This window comes from Eumetopias jubatus, unplaced genomic scaffold, assembly GCF_037043125.1.
Source record: "Eumetopias jubatus isolate StellerSeaLion01/CBP00866 unplaced genomic scaffold, mEumJub1_p1.0 scaffold_9, whole genome shotgun sequence".
Lineage (NCBI taxonomy): Eukaryota > Metazoa > Chordata > Mammalia > Carnivora > Otariidae > Eumetopias > Eumetopias jubatus.
In genome coordinates, this window is record NW_028274815.1 from 65,705,769 (window position 1) to 65,721,031 (window position 15,263).

The 15,263-nt window shown below is 38.8% G+C and overlaps 1 pseudogene; it reads right to left on the reverse strand.

Moving 5' to 3' along the window:
• Nucleotides 1–648: 648 nt before the first annotated feature.
• On the reverse strand, nt 649–810 carry LOC114209674 (small ribosomal subunit protein uS14 pseudogene; annotated as a pseudogene).
• Nucleotides 811–15,263: the final 14,453 nt, after the last annotated feature.

Genomic DNA, 15,263 nt, shown 5'->3' on the forward strand with positions numbered 1-15,263 from the left:
TAAAGGCTTTTAGTTCATATGGTCAAAATGCATTCCAGAAAAATTGTACCAATTTACACCTATTAACAGCATATAAAATTGTTTCTTCCCTATCCCCTATCCTTCCATTTCTGGCCAAATATAGTCTAATTACTGTAGTTTCAAAGTATAATACATTTTGGAGGCATCTGAATGGCTCAGTCAGTTAAGCATTGGACTCTTGATTTTGTCTCAGGTCATGATCTCAGGGTTGTGAGATGGAACTCTACCTGGGCTCTGCACTGGGTGTGGAACCTGCTTAAGATTCTCTGTCTCTGTCTCCCTCTCCCTCTGCTGTTCCCCAACCTCTAAAAAAAAAGAATACATTTTCATTTTCTGGAGGGACAAGTTCCCCCATATTTTTTTCTTTTTAAAAATTTTATTGATTAATCATTCAGATATATTTAAATATCATTTTTTTTAAAGATTTGAAAAGTTCCCATGAAAAAGGTCCTTGTAAGTTAAAGTTGCATACTGGAAGTATTTTTATGGGTGAAAGGACATGTCTAAGAATTGCTTTTTTTTTTGGAGTATTTTTATTTTATGTACAGTGAGTTGCCATTCAGGTAGGTATCTTGGATATCTGCAGTTAAGGTAGGTATCTTGGATGACCCATTCAAGGAAATTCACTTAATCCAATTTAATGAGGCCAATATCCTTGGCATACTGACGGAAGCGACACATATTGAGGCGGTATTTCCGTATCAGACCGTGTGGGTTTGAGCAGATGCAAGAATGAGAACCCTGGCCAGATTTCCTCTGATGGCTCCAATAGAGCTTCTGGTGACCCATCTTGCTTTCTCGGATGCCATGAGGCAAAAAGTAAGATTTGCTTTAAAATACACTAGGCAGGGCGCCTGGGTGGCTCAGATGGTTAAGTATCTGCCTTCGGCTCAGGTCATGATCGCAGGGTCCTGGAATCGAGTCCCGCATTGGGCTCCCTGCTCTTTGGGAGCCTGCTTCTCCCTCTGCCCCTCTCTCTCTCTCTCTGTCTCTCATGAATAAATAAATAAAATCTTTAAAAAAATAAAATAAAGTAAAATACACTAGGCAAAAGGAAAAAGCGGAGGCAGGATGTAAAAAGATAATACAAGATCAGCAAGATAGTGGTAACTATTGAATTGTGTCATGGGTTTATTATACTAATTTCTCTATGTTTGAAATTTTCTCTGCTAAAAGGTAAGAGAAAAATAAATTCTCTTAAAAATTTCATTAAAATAACAGATAAAGGGCGCCTGGGTGGCTCAGTCAGTTAAGTGTCTGCCTTCGGCTCAGGTCAGGATCCCGGAGTCCCAGGATTGAGTCCCCAGCGGGCTCCCCACTCAGCAGAGCGTCTGCTTCTCGCTCTGACGTGCTCGCTTCTCGCCCCTCCTCTCGTGCTCTCTCTCTCTCACTCTCTCAAATAAAAAGATAAATATAATAATTGATTAAGTAAGAATCACTTGACATCATTACTATATAAAATCTTGCTCTCAATATTCACAGTATATTTACTTATTGGCTTAATCCCATGATAGACATAGTTTCAGAATTTCTAACTCATTCCCTTCTGAAAAACAAAATTATTAACTATAGTACAATATTCATACATAGTTCTTTTTCTTTTTAGCTTTAGTGCAGGGGTGTGCAATCTTTTTCTCTAAAGGGCCATATAGGAAGTACCTTCAGTTTTGGGTGTGATACAGTTTCTGTTGCAACTACTTAACCCTGCCATTGTACTGCAAAAGCAGCTATAGACAACATATAAGTGAATAAGCGTAGATGTGTCTAATAAAACTTAATTTGCAAAAGTAGCCAGTGGGCTGGATGTGGTTGTAAGCCTTAATTTGTCAAACACTGCCTTCGAATATGTAGTCAAAATATTGATGTCCAAAGTTCCCTGGATGAGTTTTTGTCTGTCCTCACTCCTTCAGTGTGATTAGGTTATTCTTCTGTAATATAGTTGGGTTCATTTGTTACTATTTGTATTCCATTTTGGTGCCTCTCAGATCCTGGTTGAATCAGATAATTTATTTTATGTGAATGTGAAACATTAACGTGGTTCTAAAAGTCAGATCTATACAAGGGAGTTTACCTCCAAAAGTATCAGTACCCTCTCACACCTTTACCCTGTTCCTACTCCTCTTCCATCCTTTCCACTTTGCTCCCACACACTCCCTGTAGGTAACCAACCTCATTGGTTTCTGGTTTATTCTTCCTCTCCCCACTCCCTTCGCTTCGCTTCCATTCCCCTTCCTTTCTTTTCCTTTTCTCTCCCTCCTCCTCCTCCTCCTCTTTCTCCTTCTTCCACAAATAAGCAGATACAGATGTCTTTTCTTTTCCTGTTTTTCTTACATGAAGGTAAAGACCCTTTTGTATTTTTCTTTTCACACTTAAAATTTTTATCTTGAAATCAACCCATACCAGTTCATAGAGCTCTTCCTCATTCTCCTTTATAGCCGTGTAGTATGCCTTTGGGTTGCTGTACAATAGTTTATTCAATTATTCTAAGAGGAGTTACTTTTAAATTATATACCGTTTTTTAAAAAAATGTTTTTTATACAAATATACACATATCAAATTATATGCACATATCAAAGTGGTACAGCTCAATGGATTTTCACAAATGGAACTCACAAGGGTAACCAGTAACCAGGTCAAGAAATAGAACATTATTAGTGCCTCAAAAGCCTGCCTTGTGTTTTTCCTGTTACCATCTCCACTACCTATGGTAACTCACCACTATCAACTTCTAGGACTAAAAATTAGTTTTATCTACTTTTGTTCTTAATATCAATGGAATTTTACAATATGCACTCATTTGTCTCACTTCTTTCATTCAACATTAGATTGTGAGAATCATCTATATTATTCTGGGTAGATCATTCATTCTTGTTGCTGTATAGTATGCTATTTACCCATTTTTTAAAAGATTTATTCATTTATTTTAGAAAGAGAGAGTGGGGAGGGGAAGAGGCACAGAATCTTCAAGCAGACTCCCCACTGAGCACAGAGCCCAACAGGAGGCTCGATGTCAAGACCCATGAAACCATACCTGAGCCGAAATCACTAGTCAGACGCCAACTGAGCTGCCCAGGTGCCCCTTATTTATCCATTTAACTGTTGATGGGTACTTGGGTAGTTCCCAGTTAGGAGCTATTACAAATAGTGCTGTCATGAACATTCCAGCACATGACTTTGGGACACATAGTCATGCGTATCTGTTCGATCTGTTGGATATTTACTTAGGAGTGGAATTACTGTATTACAGAATAGGCACGTTTGGCTTTAGTCTATGCTGCTAAACAGTTTTCCAAAATACAGTTTACACTCCCACCAGCAATATGAGAGCTCTGTTTGCTCCACATCCTGACCAATCCTTGGTAATTTCATTTGAGCTTTACAGGTGGGTGTGTAGCGGTATACCACAGTGATTTCAATTCACATTTCCCTGATGATTAACAAAGTGGGGTACCTTTTCATATGCTTATTGACCATCTGGATATGCTCTTTTATGTACTATCTGTTCAAGTCTTTTGCCCTTTTCCTATTAGATAGTCTACATTTTCCTTTTTTTTTTTTTTGGAAGGACTTTTTTTTTTAATATTCGGGGTATGGGTTGTCTCTTGATATCTTAGGTCGGGTTCCCCAGAAAGAGATCCTGAGATGAGGATTCTAGTGCAGGTGATTTACTTAAGAAAGTGCTCCCTGGAGTAAAGATTATGGGAGTGTGAGAAGCAGACAAGGAAGGGGAGGAAGCCAAGCAAAGGTATGACTTCAGGCCAAGTCCCTCTGAGGGTAGTTTCAGCCTGTTCCGCAGGGGGATCTCTGGGATGTTAGTTGTACCTCACAGTTTTTCCCAGATTGAGACAAGAGAGCTGGGCTTTCATACCCCTGATACGTGATTTTTTTTTTAAGGTTTATTTATTTATTTATTTATTTATTTGCCAGAGAGAGAGAGAGAGAGAGAGCCCAAGTAGGCAGAGAGGCAGGCAGAGGCAGAGGGAGAAGCAGGCTCCCCACGGAGCAGGGAGCCGGACGTGGGGCTCGATCCCAGGACCTTAGGATCATGACCTGAGCTGAAGGCAGCTGCTTAACCGACTGAGCCACCTAGGTGCCCCCCTGATATGTGATTCTGACATATGCTACAACATGAATAAACTTTGAAGACGTTATGTTAAGTGAAATACACCAGAGCAAAAGGACAGATATTGTCCTTTTATATGAGGTACACAGATGAGTCAACAACATAGAGGCAGAAAGTAGAATGGTTACCCATAGCTGGGGATCACGGGGAGAGAATGGAGAGCTGTTATATAATGGGTACAAAGTGTCAGTTTGGAATGAGGAGAAGATTCTAGAGGTGCATAGTAGTGATGTTTGCACAGCAATGTGAATGTACTTAAAGTACATTCGATACCTAATTTCAAACTTTATCACAAAGCTATAGTAATCAAAACATCATGGTACTGGCATAAGAACAGACACATAGACCAATGGAACACAGGGCAGAGCCCAGAAATAAATGCACACATATGTGCTCAACTATTATTTAACAAAGGAACCAAGAATCCTCAATGGGGAAAGACTGCTTCTTCAATAAAGGGTTTTAGGAAAACTGGATATTCACATGAAAGAAATGAAACGGGACCTCTCTCTTACACCACTCACAAAAATTAACTTGAAATAACTTAAAGACTTAAATGTAATACCTGAAACTATAAAACTAGAGGAAGAAAACATAAGGAAAAAGTTCCTTGACTTTGGCAGTGGTTTTTAGGATATGACACCAAAAGTGCAAACAACAAAAGAAAAAATAAAGTGGAACTTACACAGACTAAAAAGCTTCTGCAGAGCAAAAGAAACTCAGCAAAATGAAAGGCAACCTACAAAATGGGGGAAAATATTTGCAAACCATATATCTGATAAGGAGTTAATATCTAAAATATAAAAGGAACTCTTACAATTTAATAGCAAAAACAAAACAAAACAAAACAAAAAACCATCTGATTAAAATATTGGCAGAGGACCAAATAGAAATTTTTCCAAAGAAGATATACAAATGTCCAACAGGTAAATGAAAAGGTGTTCAACATCACTAATCATCAAGGAACTACAAGTCAAAATCACAATGATGTATCACATCACACCTGTTAGAAAGGCTATTATCAAAAAGACAAGAGGTAACAAATGTTGGCAAGGATGTGGAGGAATTGGAACCCATGTGCACTATTGGTAGGAATGCAAACTGGTACAGCACTATGGAAAACAGTGTGGAGGTTCCTCCAAAAATTGAAAATAAGGGGTGCCTGGGTGGCGCAGTCAGTTGGGCTACAGACTCTTGGCTTCAGCTCAGGTCATGATCTCAGGGTCGTGACATCAAGCCCCGTGTCAGGCTCCACGCTCAGCGCAGAGTCTGCTTGAGTTTCTCTCTCCCTCTCCATTTGCCCCTCTCTCCTGCACATGCGTACTCTCTTTCTCTCTAAAATAAATAAATCTTTGTTAAATTTTTTAAAATAAAACTGCTGTATGGTCTAGCAATGCCACTTCTGGGTATATATCTAAAGGAAATGAAATCAGGATCATAAAGAGATACCTGTACTCCTGTGTTCGTTGAGCATTGTTCCCAATTGTCAAGACATGGAAGTAACCTCAGTGTCCATTGATGACAGACAAATGGTTAAACAATGGAATATTATTAAGCCATAAAAAAGACAGAAATCCTGCCTTTCATGACAACACTGATGGATGTTTGGGGTATTATACTAAGCAAAATAAGTCAGACAAAGACAAATACTCTATGTTCTTACCTACATGTGAAATCTAAAAATCTCTTGGAAATAGAGAATAGAATGGTGATTGCAATGATTGAAGAGTGGGGGAAATGGAGCGATGTTGGTCAAAGGGTACCAGTTTACAGCTATAAGATGAATAAGCTCTGGAGATCTAACATACAGAATGGTGACTGTAATCAACAACACTTTATTATATACTTGTAAGTTTTTTTGTTTTGTTTTGTTTTTTGACAAAGAGACATAGCCAGAGAGGGAACACAAGCAGGGGGAGTTGGAGAAGGAGAGGCAGGCTTCCTGCTGAGCAGGAAGCCCGATGTGGGGCTGGATCCCAGGACCCTGGGATCATGACCTGAGCCGAGGGCAGACGGTTAACGACTAAGCCACCCAGGCTCCCCTGTACTTGTAAGTTTTAAGAGAGTAGATCTTAAATGTTATCACCACACAGAAAAGAATGGTAATCATGTGAGGGGATGGACATGTATCTAACCGTATTGTGGTAACCATTTTGCAATATATATGTGTATCAACTCATCACATTGTATACCTTAAACTTAGATATGTTATGTCAATAATATCTGAAGAAAGCTGGAAAAAATTTTAATTGGTTTCCATCTCATCTAAGTTATATTCTAAAAACTTTTTTATTGACATGTAAATATAGCCCTGGTATCTTATTAAGTGGGAAAAAAGGATAATATATATTGTCTATGATATGATCTTGTGTGTGTACACATGTGCACGTGTGTCTCTGTGACAATTTGGAAGCATCTAGGTAGTTGAGATTCTGAGTAGAATTTTTTTCCGATTTTTTTCCTTTCTTGTTTATAAGAAACAAGATTATCTGTAGTGTCTGATTTTCCTTTAGTGAAGACATATTCTTACAAGTTAACTTACATAAATATAAGTTATAGTTTTTGTTAATGTGTTTATTATTGAATATATCAAGACATAATAAGTATTCAATATACAGATGTGAATTAGCTGTGTGTATATTTTATATGACACGTGTTAATATTATCTATGCATTGGAACAAGTACATTAATGGTAATTTTATTTTATTTTTATTCTTACATTATGAATTTCTTGAAATTCTTTTTTTTAATCTTCTAGTTTTAGCACAGTTACTGGCCCATAGTTGCAATAGAAACTGAAATACTGTCAGCTAATGAAATATGAAATAATGCCCTAGACAATAACTTTCTTTCCTTTCTGCCAATAGAGGGCAACATGAACAAGTTGCTGGATTGACGATCGTGTTCATCATCTCTTGTCTATCAGCAAAGTTCAAAAAAGTCAATATTAAACTTTCAACAAACAAAAGTAGCATAAGTTGAATCTATAAAACTTTAGTAGGAAGAACTCCTGTCTGGCTTCTCTGCCTACAGTCTCACCTCTTTCCAACACCCCCACTACGGTGCTGCCAGAATTTTCCTCTTAAAGGAGAAATCTGATACCATTCTCTTGTTTTGTTTTGTTTTTTCTTAAGCTACAACTGAACCCTATTGCCTATAGGATAAAGGCCAGTTCTTTAGTGTGATATTTTGCTTTCCTTACAATATTACTTCAACTTTCGTTTCCCACGTTTCTCCACCCCTGGGAAAGTATGTATTATAGCCACATGAAGCTATTCATGACTCCCCAAACACACCATGCTCCTCTGTAGTTTGATGTATTGCTTCTGTCATCTTCCCACCTAAAATTCCCTGAATCCTCCTCTCCCCCTTAAATGTCTACTTTTCATTCAAGGCGTGGCTGAAAAGTCATCTCTCTGTGAAGCCTTTCTTGACTTTCCATTAAATTTGAACCTTGTTTCTCCTTCGAATGGCACATATCACGCATTGCAGTCTTTAGAATAGCTGACTATAAGGTCTCTGAAGGTTCATGTGTCATAAGGGAACATCTTATTCATCTTTGTATCCCTAGTGCCCGGGGCATAATAAATACTCAAAATGCATATTCACTGAATGGACAGAAGAAAAGGAACTAAGCAGGAAGTGCTCATATTGAACAAAACACACTGGATAAAATTTTAGATTGACATTGCAGCATGTGGCTGGTGCTTCTCACATGTTCAGGAAGCATCAGGCGTTACTAAAGGGTTATTTTTGAAATATACAGGAATTTTTTGGTGAATTTTAATTTCTTCACCTTTTCTTAGTGCCCAGATTTTTTTTTTTTGGTAGTACTTGACAAGAGGGGTCCTTTTGTACAGAAGTACAGGAGTTATTTACAATATGGAGAAATTCTGGTAGCACCAAGTCACTTGATTTCTAGACCAGATGGAATTCCACTTTCCTGCTTCTCTGGAGACAAGGGATGATCTACAGTCTGTGTGTACTCGGCACACTCAATAACGGATTCCAGTCTCATTGACGCCTTTATGCTGAGATCAGCATTCAAGAGTGCAGTGAGGGGAGAGGAAGCATTCCTTTCATGATTTCACCTCAGACTTGAGCACCACACTATGTTTAAAAAACACATGATATATATACCGGGAAGTAGACACAGATGATGTTTTGTAGAGGTAATCATTACTATACCATCTGTCAGGTTCTGCATTTGGTTAAAGAAAAGAAATTAGTTTGGCAGGATTTGCTCCTCACAAAATCAGGTTGATTTTTGCCAATTCCATGTAATTCGATATACCCTTGTGAAATGAGTAAAAGAAAAGTGCTTTCACATTGTGCTACAGGAAAAATATGGCCATTGTTCTTATGACCCTTGTTAAATTAAAAAAAAAATTCAAGTGTGAGTTAGAGAGGGCCATAGTAAAGCGGAGAGAGAAAAAATAAAGGAGACAGAGATAGCTGGGTAACTAATTCAGAATTACCAAAACTCAAAAATCGTTTGTAGCTGTAATATAATTGATATACTATTGCCATATCTTAAACTAAAAAGAAGGGAGGTGAGATCTAAAGCCTTCTGGGATCAAAATATGCCCATTGCAGGACTTGGAAACCTGCCGTTAGACTTGTGCTAGTAAATTTCCACAGAAGGTGTGCATGCGATTATGAAAGGTGACGTTAACACGCAAACGATCTCTTCCTAATTTAGACTCAAAGTTTTCACATGATTAATGTCTTGTGACATATAGAAGATAGAACCGGTATTACCTATTAACATTATTGCAGCCAGTACCATGGCTGTCTACTATGTTGATTTCCCAGTGATTTTGGAAGAGGCGAATTGAACAAAGAGCCTAATTCTAATTTGTTGTCCATTCTACTTTTATTAAACAAAATGATGACTAAGGATCTCAAATAGGAATACATTCTAAACAAACGTTGATGAATGGGTTTTAGTGAAGGTTGATTTCTTTGTAGCGCTTCCAGCTTTTGTTGTTGAGTGGAGGACACTGAGAAGAGAATCACAAGTACCCCATAGTCATGTTAACCTAGTTTTGTTATTTTCTTTTAAAATAATATCTTTTAATAAATTATATTTCCTGCTACTTACAAATCAAGTCATTTAAGTGAAAGTTACGAAAAATTATTTTCACAAATTTATTCCTTCAACTACTATAGAGTACACACCATGGGCAAGACACTGCAGGGCACTGATATTATAGATCTGTCAGTAAAAAAAAAAAAGAAAAGAAAAAGATTTGGTTTATACTTTGCATTTACAGGTCATATATGTCAAAGGATAAGCCACAAAACTTAAGGCATTTTATTTTTAATATGCTTATCAGCTCCCTCTGTTTCATCATGGCATTCCACCAAATATTTATTTTTTTTAAGATTTTATTTATTTATTTGACAGAGAGAGAGATAGGGAGAGCAGGAACACAAGCAGGGGGAGTGGGAGAGGGAGAAGCAGGCTTCCCGCGGAGCAGGGAGCCCGATGTGGGGCTTGATCCCAGGACCCTGGGATCATGACCTGAGCTGAAGGCAGACGCTTAACAACTGAGCCACCCAGGCGCTCCTCCACCAAATATTTAAACTTCTGTTAATTTGAAAAGAATTGCCCTCTTGTATGTCTATCAGAGAATCTATAAAAAATTGGTTCTAGGTGTTATCCACACTTTTCACATGCAGCTCTGTGCTAGACAGCTTCATTTTGGGGCCTTGAGTTCCAATATCTCTGTCTTTCTCTGTGCCAGGAGGCTGACCTCTGTGGACTGCATCTTCTGGATTCTCTTGCTCTCTGCTTCTCATGGCATTCAGCAGTGGGGAGCACTGGCTGGTCATGTGAGTGAGAAGAATAGAGAGACTGGGATATTCTTTCCCAATTTTTTCTTCTGCCCCATGAAGATGGCAGTGGCCCCTTTCTCTATGGACCTAGCTCCTGTCCAGTGGTTCCTCTAACAAGACTATGGTCTTCCAGAATTCTGGTAACAGCTTCCTCCTCTTGCCCCTTCTGGCCTAGGGCTGAAGGGGATCCCTGCTATTGCTCATCCCTGCGTGCTTTACCACCCTCTGTTGTTTCACTTAACTCCCCACACCTAAGTTGTCCCTTCACGAAATTCTGTTTAGTTAAGCACTTCCAGAGTGCCCCCCATTTCCTGCTGGGACTCAAGAGAATCCCCCCAAAATAATTTTATATCCGGGGAAAGGTTTTCCTTGGTAACACGAGAGATTGAAAACAATTTGAACTATATCTGATACACCAGAATGATGGAATTCCGTTTCCAAGCAACTTGAAGACCAACTCTTCTGCACTTCCAGAACATAATTATACAATACAGTTGGATGGTTAATTTAATTATTTATAAAGTTAATTAACTGACTGGAAAAGAATTCAGTCCTGATTTTTGTTTTGCTTTGCATCCAGTGTAAATATAGTGAATACTAGTTGAGAGGGGGACAAGCAATGGCCTAGGGGCCAAACCTGACCCACTGTCTCTTTTTGCAAATAAAGCTTTTCCACAACACAGCAACACCTTTTTCTTTACACATAGCCTGTGGCTGCTTTATGCTAGCATGGCAGAGGTGATCAGTTGCAATGGAGACCCTCTGGGGTCAGTTGCATCAGAGACCCACAAAGCCTAAAATATTTATTGCCTGGCCTTTTACAGAAAAAGTTTGCCCCCCTCTGAACTAATTGATTGAATGATGTATTTGCCATTTTATTTCATTTGGCCTCATTTAGATATAATCTCCTCTGTGTCTTGTATGTTCAGTATACTATCTTGCACTTTTGGTAGCTCAATAAATATTGATTAATGAAGAAGGTGAGAATGCACTGGCAAATATAGAACTTAATTTTGTATTGTTATGTTAATCACCATACATTACATCATTAGTTTTCGATGTAGTGTTCCATGATTCATTATTCGTGCATAAAACCCAGTGCTCCACGCATAACGTGCCCTCTTTAATACCCATCACCAGGCCAACACATCCCCCCACCCCCCTCCCCTCTAGAACCCTCAGTTTGTTTTTCAGAGTCCATCATCTCTCATGGTTCATCTCCCCCTCTGATTTACTCCCCTTCGTTCTTCCCCTCCTGCTATCTTCTTCTTTTTTTTTTTCTTAACATATATTGCATTATTTGTTTCAGAGGTACAGATCTGTGATTCAACAGTCTTGCACAATTCACAGCGCTCACCGTAGCACATACCCTCCCCAATGTCTATCACCCAGCCACCCCATCCCTCCCACACCACCACCACTCGAGCAACCCTCAATTTGTTTCCTGAGATTAAGAATTCCTCTTATCAGTGAGGTCATATGATACATGTCTTTCTCTGATTGAATTATTTCGCTCAGCATAACACCCTCCAGTTCCATTCATGTCATTGCAAATGGCAAGATCTCATTCCTTTTGATGGCTGCATAATATTCCATTGTGTATATATACCACATCTTCTTTATCCATTCATCTGTCGATGGACATCTTGGCTCTTTCCACAGTTTGGCTATTGTGGACATTGCTGCTATAAACATTGGGGTGCATGTACCCCTTCGGATCCCTACATTTGTATCTTTGTGGTAAATACCCAGTAGTGCAATTGCTGGATCGTAGGGTAGCTCTATTTTCAACTGTTTGAGGAACCTCCATACTGTTTTCCAGAGTGGTTGCACCAGCTTGCATTCCCACCAACAGTGTAGGAGGGTTCCCCTTTCTCCACATCCCTGGCAACATCTGTCATTTCCTGACTTGTTAATTTTAGCCATTCTGACTGGTGTGAGGTGGTGTCTCATTGAGGTTTTGATTTGGATTTCCCTGATGCCGAGCGATGTGGAGCACTTTTTCATGTGTGTGTTGGCCATTTGGATGTCTTCTTTGGAAAAATGTCTGTTCATGTCGTCTGCCCATTTCTTGATTGGATTCTTTGTTCTTTGGGTGTTGAGTCTGATAAGTTCTTTATAGATTTTGGATACTAGCCCCTTATCTGATATGTCATTTGCAAATATTTTCTCCCATTCTGTCGGTTGTCTTTTGGTTTTGTGGACTGTTTCTTTTGCTGTGCAAAAGATTTTTATCTTGGTGAAATCCTGACAGTTCATTTTTGCCCTTGCTTCCCTTGCCTTTGGCTATGTTTCTAGGAAGAAGTTGCTGAGGCTGAGGTCGAAGAGGTTGCTGCCTGTGTTCTCCTTTAGGATTCTGATGGACTCCTGTCTCACGTTTAGGTCTTTCAACCATTTGGAGTCTATTTTTGTGTGTGGTATAAGGAAATGGTCCAGTTTCATTCTTCTGCATGTGGCTGTCCAATTTTCCCAACACCATTTGTTGAAGAGACTGTCTTTTTTCCATTGGACATTCTTTCCTGCTTTGTCGAAGATTAGTTGACCATAGAGTTGAGGGTCCATTTCTGCGCTCTTGATTCTGTTCCATTGATCTATGTGTCTGCTTTTGTGCCAGTACCATTCTGTCTTGATGATGACAGCTTTGTAATAGAGCTGGAAGTCCGGAATTGTGATGCCGCCAGCTTTGCTTTTCTTTTTCAACATTGCTCTGGCTATTCGGGGTCTCTTCTGGTTCCATACAAATTTTAGGATTATTTATTCCATTTCTTTGAAAAAAGTGGTTGGTATTTTGATGGGGATTGCAATGAATGTGTAGATTGCTCTAGGTAGCATTGACATCTTCACAATGTTTGTTCTTCCAATCCATGAGCATGGAACATTTTTCCATTTCTTTGTGTCTTCCTCAATTTCTTTCATGAGTATTTTATAGTTTTCTGAGTACAGATTCTTTACCTCTTTGGTTAAATTTATTCCTAGGTATCTTATGGTTTTGGGTGCAATTGTAAATGGGATCGACTCCTTAATTTGTCTCTACTCTGTCTTGTTGTTGGTGTATAGGAATGCCACTGATTTCTGTGCATTGATTTTATAACCTGCCACTTTACTGAATTCCTGTATGAGTTCTAGCAGTTTTGGCATGGAGTCTTTTGGGTTTTCCACATAAAGTATCATCTCATCTGCAAAGAGTGAGAGTTTGACTTCCTCTTTGCCAATTTGGATGCCTTTGATTTCTTTTTGTTGTCTGATGGCTGTGGCTAGGACTTCTAATACTATGTTGAATAGCAGTGGTGAGAGTGGACATCCCTGCCACGTTCCTGACCTTAGGGGGAAAGCTCTCAGCTTTTCCCCATTGAGAATGATATTCGCTGTAGGTTTTTCATAGATGGCTTTTATGATATTGAGGTATGTATCCTCTATCCCTATACTCTGAAGAGTTTTGATCAAGAAAGGATGCTGTACTTTGTCAAATGCTTTCTCTGCATCTATTGAGAGGATCATATGATTCTTGTTCTTTCTTTTGTTAATGTATTGTATCAGGTTGATTGATTTGCAGATGTTGAACCAACCTTGCAGCCCAGGGATAAATCCCACTTGGTCATGGTGAATAATCCTTTTAATGTATTGTTGGATCCTTTTGGCTAGTATTTTGGTGAGAATTTTTGCATCCATGTTCATCAAGGATATTGGTCTGTAATTCTCCTTTTTGATGGGGTCTTTGTCTGGTTTGGGGATCAAGGTAATGGTGGCCTCATAAAATGAGTTTGGAAGTTTTCCTTCCATTTCTATTTTTTGGAACAGTTTCAAGAGAATAGGTATTAATTCTTCTTTAAATGTTTGGTAGAATTCCCCTGGGAAGCCATCTGGCCCTGGGCTTTTGTTTGTTGGGAGATTTTTGATGACTGCTTCAATTTCCTTAGTGGTTATAGGTCTGTTCAGGTTTTCTATTTCTTCCTGGTTCAATTTTGGTAGTTGATACATCTCTAGGAATGCATCCATTTCTTCCAGGTTATCTAATTTGCTGGCATAGAGTTGCTCATAATATGTTCTTATAATTGTTTGTATTTCTTTGGTGTTGGTTGTGATCTCTCCTCTTTCATTCATGAATTTTTTTATTTGGGTCATTTCTCTTTTCTTTTTGATAAGTCCCGCCAGGGGTTTATTAATCTTGTTAATTCTTTCAAAGAACCAGCTCCTAGTTTCATTGATCTGTTCTACTGTTCTTTTGGTTTCTTTCATTGATTTCTACTCTGATCTTTATTATTTCTCTTCTCCTTCTGGGTTTAGGCTTTATTTTCTGTTCTTTCTCCAGCTCCTTTAAGTGTAGGGTTAGGTTGTGTATTTGAGACCTTTCTTGTTTCTTGAGAAAGGCTTGTATTGCTATATACTTTCCTCTTAGGACTGCCTTTGCTGTATCCTAGAGATTTTAAACAGTTGTGTTTTCATTTTCCCTTGTTTCCATGAATTTTTTCAATTCTTCTTTTATTTCCTGGTTGACCTATTCATTCTTTAGTAGGATGCTCTTTAGCCTCCATATATTTGAGTTCTTTCTGACTTTGCTTTTGTGATTGAGTTCTAGTTTCAAAGCATTGTGGTCTGAAAATATGCAGGGAATAATCCCAGTCTTTTGGTACCGGTTGAGACCTGATTTGTGACCTAGGATGTGATCTATTCTGGAGAATGTTCCATGGGCACTAGAGAAGAATGTGTATTCCGTTGTTTTGGGATGGAATGTTCTGAATATGTCTGTGAAGTCCATTTGGTCCAACCTTAGTTTTATTCTAAACTCAGAGGATACATTTTTTATTCTTTTGCAGGATGTATGAGCCAAGTTTAGAACATGGTTGTGGGAATTTGAGGTTTGATGTTTTAAAATTTGGTAAACTGGGGTCGCCTGGGTGGCTCATTCCATTAAGTGTCTTGCCTTTGGCTCAGGTCATGATCTCAGGGTCCTGGGATTGAGCCCCACATAGGGCTTCTTGCTCAGTGGGGAGTCTGCTTCTCCCTCTCCCTCTGCTGCCCCCCCCTGCTCATGCTCTCTCTCTCTCACTCTTTCTCTCTCTCTCTCTCAATCAAAGAAATAAAATCTTAAAAAAAAAACACTAATACATTTTTTAAAAATTGGTAAACTGGAAGTTCTACACATCTAACATGATGAATCCTATTATTAAAAATGCATTTGGGGAGCACCTGGCTGGCTCAGTTGGTAGAACATGTGACTCTTAATCTCAGGGTCACGAGTTCAAGTCCCATTTTGGGCATAGAGTTTACTTAAAAGTA